We start from the raw sequence: 11,621 nt of genomic DNA on the forward strand, positions 1-11,621 counted from the left end.
AAACGAAAGATTTCATAGATTTGTAAGGAAAACACAAAGTTAACGAAATCTTGATTCCAGCATTTTCATAGATGAGTTTTGCAGCTGGGGTATTTAAACATAAAAATCTAAGAAAACGAAATAATAACTTACTTAAAACAATTAATAGAACTACTATAAACGCAAGCTTTTCATTCATAAATGTACAGCCTTCCTCAGAAAAATCTTAACCACATACCTTACCTTAAAAGCCCATACTACTTTGGCAACCAACTTCCAGAGTAGTCGTTCGTGGTACCCAACTTCCTTGAGTGGGGGCGCCATAGTCTCCACAGTTTCAGCGGGAAGAGCAACTGAAAACTCTTATACTACACCCTTACTCTATGGCCTAAGAAATTTGTTTAATTTTAAATGAGTTAGAGCACGGGGGTCTTCAATGAGAGGTGAGAAGCCAGGTTACTTTGAATAAGCTGCACGTTTCGTGTTATTCTCTTTACTGTTGTTACAAAAGTTTATTAATCTGCGATACTCAACTGTTAAGAATAATTTATTCTCTATCACCCACCTTTGGCGAATGTTGACTTAGTTTTTAATTAATTCTGATATTTTAAGCAAGAAGAAGCACGTCCGTAACTGTGAATATACTCAGTGGCGGATCTAGAAGGTAAAAGCTGGAGGAGGGTAGTCAGAACTCGGATTATAATAGGTATATCATGAGTTTACTGTAAACCAGCGTTTCCCAACCGGTGTGCCGCGGCACACTGGTGTGCCGCGAGGAAACAACACAAAATTATTAATTCTACAGCAATCAACTTGCAAAACATAAGGAAAAATGTATATTTGTATTTCATATTACTATGAATCTACAATTTTAAGTTTCGTACCGTGTTATACTTTTCTGTATATTTTTAAGCTGAAAAAAGTATTTATCATTGTTATGACCATTATTGCTTCTTTATTGTTGCAGACTATTTCGTACTTGAAATTTTAAAATATCATTCAATCCTTTCGACAAAGCAATGTATGCATACAAATTACCTACATTTGTGTTTTAGAAGTAACAGAGATTTGTTTGTTCGTTCGTTATTTAGTGATCTTCCTTCCTAGTGAAAGGTTGGATACAGTTTTCGAAAAAGAAAGCGCACTTACAAAAAAAAAAAAAAAAAAACCCTGAGTCTAATATTTCATTGCAATTGTTTTCTATTTTTAAATTATAATGAAAAATTAGCATAATGATTTACTACGGTGGAAAACCAGTAATCGAGCTTTCTTCTCTGTGAGAAGGAGATCAGTACAGTATTTTATACAGAGCGTTCAAAAAGTCTCTATACACCTGAATCGTGGGGGTGGGGGACATTTGGAGGCTCATGGGGGACATTTCCAACATTTGCTGCGAAAATGTGTGTGTATATGCTACGCCCTGTACACAGTGCTTTTATGCCATAAAATATAATAAATTTTGAGTAAAATAATTTTCTCGTTGCTTTGAATATGGGACAATTCAGGTGTATAGAGACTTTTTGAACGCTCTGTATTTACAAATGATAAAATCTATGAGTGTGCCGGGAGAATTCATATTACACCCGTAGTGTGCCGCAAGTTGAAAAAGGTTGGGTAACGCTGCTGTAAACTTTTAAAATATATAAATAATAGCTTAACCCTTTAACGCGCCATTTTTTTGATCAAACTGATTTATTTCATTTGGAGTGGTTTTCGTGTAGGAAACAAGGGATTTTTCTAGAAACAATTAATGCAAGTAATAGGTGGTCTATGGGATATTTTATGGTGTTTGCATATACGGTCTATGAAAAAGTTGCGCGTTGAACATCTCCAAAGTCCACTAAAACCAGATAGAACCAATAAAACGCAACGAATGTAAGCGTACTTGCATTTTTGCACTCATTACACTTCTGTTTAACATAGAAAAAATCAACAGTTCAAAAATGTGTCCACCTAAACGAGCAAAGAAAGCTCAAAGATGACAAGATAACTCCATGTGCAGCAAGTAATACAAAGAGACCAACGCTGGCTTACTATGACATGTAGCGGAAATTCAGATCAACATTAGTGAAAGGGCATCTTAGCTGATACGCAAAGCTGCTTTTCTATGTCCGAACTAGAAACTACATGGTGTAATATAATTTCAAAGTAAACTTTGCATATATGCAAAGCTGCGCGCTAAAGGGTTAAATTATTTTTGTCACCCTAAAAACTGGAGGGGGGGGGGAAGCCAAGAATCCCGGCCCTTGGGCTAGATCTGCAACTGAATATACTGTAAAGTGTCCCGGTTTTTAAGTTTAGAAATAGGAAACCGCATATGAATCTGACACCAAAACGATGATTAAAAAAAAAAAAAAATGACAAGCACAAGGATATTATTTAAATAAGAATGGACTAGCAAACTACCACATTCACTGCCAGTTGTAACAGATAATTCTTCAATTTAACTTTTGTTTTGTTTTTAATACTTGAATAATTGCGGTTAAACTGTAACTAAATGAAAGACTGATATTATGTCAATTAAGTTTTCGATCATAGCAATTCTAAACTGGTTTTATTGACCATATAATAGAAGCTGAAGAAGACATTTACATGGAAACTCAATTAAGGGTTTATATGACTCTCACTCTTGTCTCGAGCAGTGAGAACTTGTGGTGCGTTTTGTTTGATGGACATTCTTGCATTCTTAATGAAATAGCACAAGAGCTAAATATTTGTCTAAATGAGTGAATAATCTTGTTTAATGGCTGCTGTCGTGTTGACTAAATAAATCTTTCAATTGTTGGGACAAAACTGATGGAATTAGACATTAGAAGTCGTACTACTACTGCTGCTGTGTTCTTCATTAAATCGAGAAAATAAATTCTTTAACTGTCTTCTAATGAACAAATTCCATGCGATACTGAATCAACATAAAGATAGGGATTCTGAAACGTCTCAGATACTTTGAAATAATTTGTTACATGCTGTTATTTTAGTATAACTTCAGCTGGTGACTGATCATACATATTGTAATACTATTATTTCGATGATAATTCCACTGTATATTAAGGAAAGAAATTGGCGATTGCAATCGTGAAAAAAATGGTAATTACATCTTGAATTATGCGACTTAGCTACTAACTTTTATCTTTAAATTTCACAGTCACCATAAATACAACTATTATTTAAAAAATATTGCCATTTTTATAGCTATAGTACAAGTACACTCCATCAGACCAAATAAATATCACTATTCCATGTATACAGTAATGAATTGTCACCATACTGTAACGGCCAAGCTTTAATGGGGATAGAAGCAGGGCACTAGAATCATTATACTGAAAACAAACCCTTTTTTTACTTTTAAGATCATGAGACTTAAATTCATTTTCCGACAATATGGAGTAAGTGTATCGCAGCCAAAACACATCTTCACAAGAAAGTTCTCTGTAGTAAGCCGCAATATTTTCACAAATAATGTATGCCTGCAGTCTCTACGACAATTTGCCTTGCAGGTCATTAGGGTTCCGTTGGTTTAACCTTTCTTCAATGAAGATCCTCTATAGGTATTCCAGTGGCCCAGGAGAGTGTAGCAATATTTACTGGTCATTTCAGATAATTTTAGTCTTTCTGATGGGGTTCATTTTCTGGAATACTATCAAACACTCTATTCGACAAATCTCGACTACCTGGATTTAGACGTTGACAAAGCGTACACGATGTACGGGTGTGGCGGTGTAGGAGGATACGAAGCTTATCTTGTATCTCGATATGCTCACGCCTGAAGATATCCAACATTGTGAAAAATGTTCAATGTGCTTGGTCTTGCAGGATGCCGCTTCTTGCATGATTCATGATCCAGCGTAAAACTCTCGTCCATCTACAGTAGACATATCTCGTCGGGTGAGGTTACGCAGCATAGATGTCCCGCATGAAGAAAGCTGTTATGAAGGTAGTAGGCCAGTGGAATGAAGCAAGCCACTAGAATCATTATGCTGAAAACAAATCCTATTTACTTTTAAGAACATGAGACGTAAATTCATTTTCTGACAATGTGGAGTAAGTGTAGCGTAGGCCAGTGGAATTAGGTATCGATCATGGGTATAAACAGTAATGTACGATGAATTTATTTTCAAGTTCCTTTAAACCATCACGGGAGAACCACATGAGATGACGAAATGGAAATAAGAAAAAGCTGATCATTGAACGTCGTCGCAGCACCAGCCAAGTATGAAGTACGTGATCTAATTCAATTACTCCAGGTGGAAGGCCAAAATACAGCCTTAATTCATTGTCGAATATGTAAGAGTTTCGGCGGGAACTTTATTATAAGTGACGGCTGTGTGCACAATTGCTCCAGAGAGTAGTTCCTTCGTGACTAAGTGGTTAGCGTACGCGTCTTTGGCGTGGGAGACTCAGGTTCGATTCCCGGTGGGAGCTTATGCGGTTCGGATTCCACGTTAATCAGTAAGTCCACGTTAATCATCTCAACTCAACTGCTCCAGAGAGTTTCAAGAAAGACTTACTAATGTTCATAATGAGAGTGGCCAAGGGTGTAAAACTTTAGCTGTAGACGATCTTCCTGAATGCATGAATTATATGGTTTGTGGAAAGCTTACGATTCCTGAGCTATCTGCTCAGTCCTGAAATTTCAGACCATTGCCTGGAGAAATCGCATTACAATTGGGGGGCGCTTCGATTTCATTCGATATGTTTTAAAGCTCGCTAATCCACAACGATTGAACGCCATAGTCTGCCCTTCAGTATGGGAGATGTGCGACGTCCAATGAACAGTTTTGTCTTATTTCTGTTCTGTCATCTCATGAGATTTCCTCTGGTGGCTTAGCGGAGGTTGAGAAAAATAACCCTCATATGTTTTCTTCATAGGAATGTTGCAATAGCCAACCTCATCAAAATATTAAAATTTATTATTGTTTCAACTTGTGCTAAAGTTGCCATCTTGGAAAATGGAAGACTGAGAAGCATCTTGATTCTGTTTCTGAATAATTTGTCAAAACAGTTAATTTGAGAAAGAAAATATACTAGGCTAATTTGAAAGAGCAGAAAATATTATATCAAACGGTTTGAGATTTTTCCGGATATTAAAAATAATAATCAGTTTGTTCCTTGCCTGCTTCAGCTTCTTTCTCAGCCTATTGATTTATGTATAGAAAAGTATTCTTGCACTTTTCTTGAAAAAATTGGAATTTTAATGGTTTGATTTTATTTATTTCTTCTTCCAATCTTTTCAAATATCCACACTTCAAGAAAATTACATTCTGTGATCTCCTTCTTATACTCTGTCCTTTTCCGCTTACGCGGGGTCGATACTTTTGTGATTCGCTTCTATTTTAATCGGTCCCAACATCATCTTGTATTAAAATCTTTCCTTCTAAATCCGTAGCCACGCAATCTACCCATCTTCTTTTTGGTCTTCCTTTTCCTCGTTTTCTTCTACTTCCATCTTTCCCACTCTCTTGCCGACATAATCATTTCTTCTCATAGCATGAAAATACTGTCGTAATCTTCTTTCTTCTACACCTCAGTCTCTTATTCCTTCGATTTTGATCTTACCCAACCTGGTAATACGACATCCATCTGAGCATTTTCATTTCAGCCACGTTTAGTTTCTTTTCTTACATATTCTTGATCCTACAATTAATGGCATTTATCTGAGGCATGTAGCATAAATATACGGAAAACTGTTAGATGTCAGATATCCTGCAACGGCATGATGTAACATCTAAGGGCAGTACATATGTAGCATATGGATAACGTATGCTCCATACTGATTTCTGTAGTAAGCAAGAGGATTCCGTATATTTGTACAATATATCGCTGTCCGGAGAATGAATTTTTCTCAGTGTGTGTAATTTTTATTTCTAATCGCGAGAAAACTATTAAGAATTCCACATGGAAATATAAGGGAAAATGAAATATTCCAGTATAACGTTCCAATATTTTGGCCTTGAGGGTGGGGGAGACGGATGATTAACGCAAGTAAATGATGATGAAAGAATTGATGGAATGACAATGTGGGAGGAAACGTGAATGCTCTGACAAAACTCACGATCACACTGTTGTTTACCACAAACTTTCTTGGCCGGGAACCGAATCAAGGACTCCATATACCAGAAATAAGCACTCTACTACCGAGCCACCGTTACCTCCTAGAAATATAAGGTAAGATGCATCACAACTTTCTGCTCATGCTCAACGAAAATGTCATATAGCGGGTTTTTGGAGGCGCAGCGACGATGTGTGTTACCGTTAGGAGATTAACAAGAGTAAAAAATGAAATGAAATGAAATCTTTGAATTTTAAGTCCCACGGTTATGCCGATTAGGCTAAAGGAGACGGTGATGAGAGATGAACGAAATGGTGGATGAAGAAAGTGAGAGGAAACGGAAGAACCCCGAGAAAACCCACGCACACGGTGTTTGTCCACCACAAAGTTCACTTGGCGGGGATCGAACCCGGGACCCCAAGCACCAGAGGTGAACGCTCTACCACTGAGCCACGGCGGCCGCTTTTCTCAGAAATTACGCATGGCGATTTATACTCACCCATGTAATTTTGATCAGGTCAATGTAAACTATCGCTTGGTATATTTATTATTTTTCGACATTTTCCCCCGTACCCCGCAAAGGCTAATCATGCTGTAGAATCTCATATTTTATCCACACACATATATATACTAATTCACATTCCTCTGTTCCTTCCTGTTTTAAACACGACAACATCATTGTTTTCTGCTAATCGACATTTAGCCTGTCAGTTTACATGTGAACGCTTAAGTAAGACCACATCTCTATCTCCGATCCATGTCCATTAAATTTTCAAAGCCCCCTTCAACTTCAGCGTTCTTATAGCTACGGTACAGAATATCTTATGATGTAATTGTGCAGAATCATGCTTGGTTTGACCGTGATTATAATAAACCTATGATTCATTGATATTTCGGCCTCCGGTACACTTACTTCGTGAAGAAGTGGCGCTGTCTTCATCAATCATTTTGTTCTGATCGCTTCGCGTGTTCCACCAGAAGCTACTACGCAAAATCACGCAAACATTGCAAAAGGAACATTAATCACCAAGTCTTTGCACATTAACTCACATAAAAGTCTGAAACGAACATTGTAAGAAGAAGATTACTTATTTAAAGCCGTTCTTTACTCTAAATATGTGGAACTAAGAATACGTGTGCAGTAATTGAATCCATAAAATACTAATTAGAAACGCAGGAATTTTATTGACACTTGATTCAATGCTACTCTCACACTACATCTTAGCCCTTTAACTGCTTAAATTCAAATGTATACATTATTTTTTGTTCCTGAACCTCACTCAACTTAATCTTATAATACTTTTATTAATCAACATCACACATTTTTAATCTAATAGCACTTCTGTTTCTCAATCTCATTCAAATTTAACCCTATAGCATCTCTGACTCAACCTCACTTAGCTTTAACCTCATAGCACTTATGTAACTCAACCTTATTAAATTTTAATTTTATAGCAATTCTGTCCCTCAACCCCATTCAATTTCAACCTTATACCCCTTCTAATCTTGATCCTCACTCACCTCCTACCTTATGGCATTTCTCAACCTCATTCAATATTGAACTTACAGTATTCTATCTCTCAACCTCAGTCTACTTCTACTTTATAGCAGGGGCGGATTCAGGGGGGAAGGGCGATCGGGGCCCAGGAAGAGGAAACTTTCTTATTTTATATATATAAATAAAACCCATCCCAGAGTTTGGAACTTAAAAGTAGCTCTAAGTAGTAGTATTACAATCCACCGCCCCCCTCCAGAAGTCCGTCCTGGATCCGCCCCTGCTTTATAGCATATTAGTTCTTCAACCTCATTTAGCCTTGTTCACAATCTCAAGCTATTGATTCAGGGGTGGATCCAGGACGAACTTCTGGGGGGGGGGGGGGGCGGTGGATTGTAATACTGCTACTTTTAGAGCTACTTTTAAGAGCTCCAAACTCTGAGATGGGTTTTATTTATATATAAAATAAGAAAGTTTCCTCACCTGGATCCGCCCCTGTCTTGTTTATGTTTCTGTTACGTGCTTTTACAAAGAAATAGGTAGCCTATGTTGTAGTGGCGCTTTAGGACATTATCTAAGGTAATGCGGGTAGCTTGTTAGTTGTTATGGAAGTAAACATTGGATTTGATATGACAATGGACTAGTTGAGGAATCAGATGCATGAAGATTGAAAATGTTTTCAAGTTGCTGTGATTTCTCAAGTAGAAGTAAGAGCAGAACATATTATACATATTTAACACGTGTAGTTTAAAATCTGCAGCTCTAACAGAATAATTTAAATGTGAATGTTTATGATATAAAGTATTTTTATGAACATTTTGCCTACTTTGTTGTAGGCGTAATGTTGTAAAGTTTCCGGAAAAGTTTGAACTGTCAGGAAAGAAAACTTTTCTTTTGTTATTTTTGGGGAAGATGAAAATATTTTTAAAAAATTGTTTTCGTATAACATTTTTCTCAATGAACTCAATGAACTTGATAAATTTAATATTTCTTGCTTCAAATCCGACATCTATGATGAATTCAACGCTCCTAAACCTACTGACTCATTGATTCAATCATTACTAGATCTCTGAAACCATTAAAGCAGAGACTTAAAATTGTGCAGAGATCCTTTACCGTGTTGCATATAAAGACGGGAACTTGCGAGATTCGACTTCTAAAGAGGAAAAAAGGGGACTTGAAAGTTCTTATGGCATTCTCCAGATAGTCGAAACTATTAAAAGTAAAACTTTGAAATGTTTAAGAAACAATATTCTCCTGGATTATAGATAAGACTATGCAACGCCTAAAAGAAGGAAAAGACAATCGTGAAATTATTTTACTGTTTTTCAGATCGCCAAAACTATTAGGTGTAGAACCTTCAAATTTTGTATAAATATTCCCCATGTAACCTAGCCTAATGATAAAAGGGAGATTTTGTGAAATATGAGTATTTATGCAGCTTCGGAAACGGGGATGAGTATTTATGCAGCTTCAGTGAAACCATACGTGCATCAACAATGATTTTGAAACCATAAAAAAATGTACTCGTATGTATCATTCAAATATTTTACATAAACTTTACTCTTTCCATGCCAAGAACAAGCATTTTGCTACTTATTTTATAATTCTGACTAAATGTGAAGATCATTACGGGACATGTACATTGTTCCTCCTAAAGCAACGTATTTTCATTATTTACAACAACATTCCATATGAGGAATATTCTGTATTTTTAGAACTTTCTTAATTACTAATGTAACCCGTTCAGTCCTTCATTTAATTTCTTTCTTAAAAAATTCAATCTCAAGAACAGTATATATCATACACAATATAAAAAACTCATTCAATCTGGACGATACTTGTCATGCAGGTAAACCTTGACTTGCTTAGTAAGTATGTTAAATTATTTCCTGCTCAAACCCTTAGTTCCCGGTCTTGAAGTTTGAATTTAGTCAAATTATTAGTACAAAAAATAAAAAAAATTACTGTTGAAAACAAGAATGGGGGAAAACGCATGGAATAAACTATTAAATGTTAAATAAAATGTAGTGTATAGTTATATCAAAGATTTTCTAAAATTAATTTGAATGGCAAACTTTTCCTGCAATCAGGAAACTAATAACTTGTTATCCCATACGAATGGAAGACTAAAAGAAACAATTTGTACACTGCATACAATCTATTGTTTACGTTACACACTTGTTTAAAGTACAGCGATAAACGGCGGAATAAATTATACACACAGCTACCAGATATAAAATTTCACACGTAGTTTAATGTTTACATCTGTGTCAGACAGAAAATAATCAATTTATGGTTACTATTTGAAGTTAAAGCTTCTTCAAATGTTATGTTTTGTACTTAAAATACGTTAAGTACAAACTTTAACTCTTTACTTTTAGTGAAACATAAGGCATACCAAGTAGGAATATAGGAGTCGGTTTGAACCTACTTCCACAAGCAAGCAGATGATGATTTTGGTTTAGCGTCCCTTTCAGCAGCGAGGCTATATGGGACGTGGACCTACAGCTTAACGCGAGATCAGAACCACATAAGCTACAGTCGGGAATCGAACCCGGATCTTCCATGCCAAAGGCGCTTACGCTAACAAGGAAGCTATCCACTAAGTAGAAACGGGGTATTTTGTGAATCGTGTGTTTTTCGGGTGAATACAAACAATGTAATGTAGAAGCTTCTTTTCAAAAATTAGCCTCACACATCTCTTTGAAACGTTGTAAATATTCTCACAGTCATATATAGAAATACAGTAAAACTCGCGTTTAGCGGAAGCAAACGAGACTCCTAAAAGTTTCCGTTAGAGATAGGTTTCCGGTTAACGAAGGCAGACCTATGGTTAAAGAAACAAAAAAAAAAAAAAAAAAAAAAAAAAAAAAAAAAAAACCATGAACATGCATATAATAGACATAGTAAGTTAAAATAAAACGCTGTACGTATTGTATTCAAGTGTATTTCGGCTAGAATTAATACACACAAAACTTACAGTCAGTCAACACAAGAAATACAGTACACACGTTTTCTTTACTTATGAAGTTTCCTATACAAATTACTGCTTGATTGTTTGGTTTTCCACAAACACTTTAGTCCGAGAAACAACACTAACAAGCAACGTACAGAACAAGGCAGGATCAGATTCGACTCAAACTTCGCCCAGAGGAAACATAATAGAAAAGAAGAAAAAATGCCAAATTTTAACTGCGCCCATCCAGAAACACCGGAGATATGCTCCGCAACATAACGCATCACGCGACAATGTGATATAAGGTAAACGTCGCAAGATACCCATTTATGTCGAAAGCGAAAAGGATGGGCAGCACCAAAATGATATCAAGATATTTGATATGCTATAACACTGACTTGGCAGCCATCTTGAAAACCGCGATCTTGGATATAGCGTAAGGTATTGAAATGAGAAGCGGGATGTGCGATATACCAATGTAAGGTAAAATGCAAAAGGAAAACAAATGATGTAAGCGCGAAAAACATATGTGTAATGGTGTGAACGGGACGAAGTGTGGAAGACTCAGGCAAACCAAACGGTATTCGAAGGACAGAATAATAGGGCAAGACCCCACGACAATTGTACGCGACAAATAACTGCAAGAGTGTCTGTGCATGAAAGTGCATCCCCCTTGACAGATTATGCTTTTCGAGGATATTGGGATTCGGTTTGGAACAGTTACAACGCGATACGAGCGCTCGTTTGGCGACTACATAAACTACAAAGGACCATCTGTTATTGAACAGTAATTCGGCAGCTCGCTCCAGAGTGTAGAAGATATCATCTTGGATTGGTGATCAAAAGCACGACCTACCTGGGATTGAACCTCACTCCTGTGTTACCTTATGCATGGTATAATGTAACATGGCCCGGAAGTTTTGGGCAACCAGTATATATATATATATATATATATATATATATATATATATATATATATATGAATTTAATATTTGTTGAACTTTTGTAAAAAAATATAATTAGTTGTCTACTCAATTTTAGGTAGATCGCAAAATTTGCGTTAAGTTCCTTGAAATAATGATTTTAGTATATTTAGAGGGAAATATATGGTAATATATATTTACATTGAACAATATTCG

The sequence above is a fragment of the Thermobia domestica genome, chromosome 15 (assembly GCF_964235325.1).
Source record: "Thermobia domestica chromosome 15, izTheDome1.hap1.1, whole genome shotgun sequence".
NCBI classification, from domain to species: Eukaryota; Metazoa; Arthropoda; class Insecta; order Zygentoma; family Lepismatidae; genus Thermobia; species Thermobia domestica.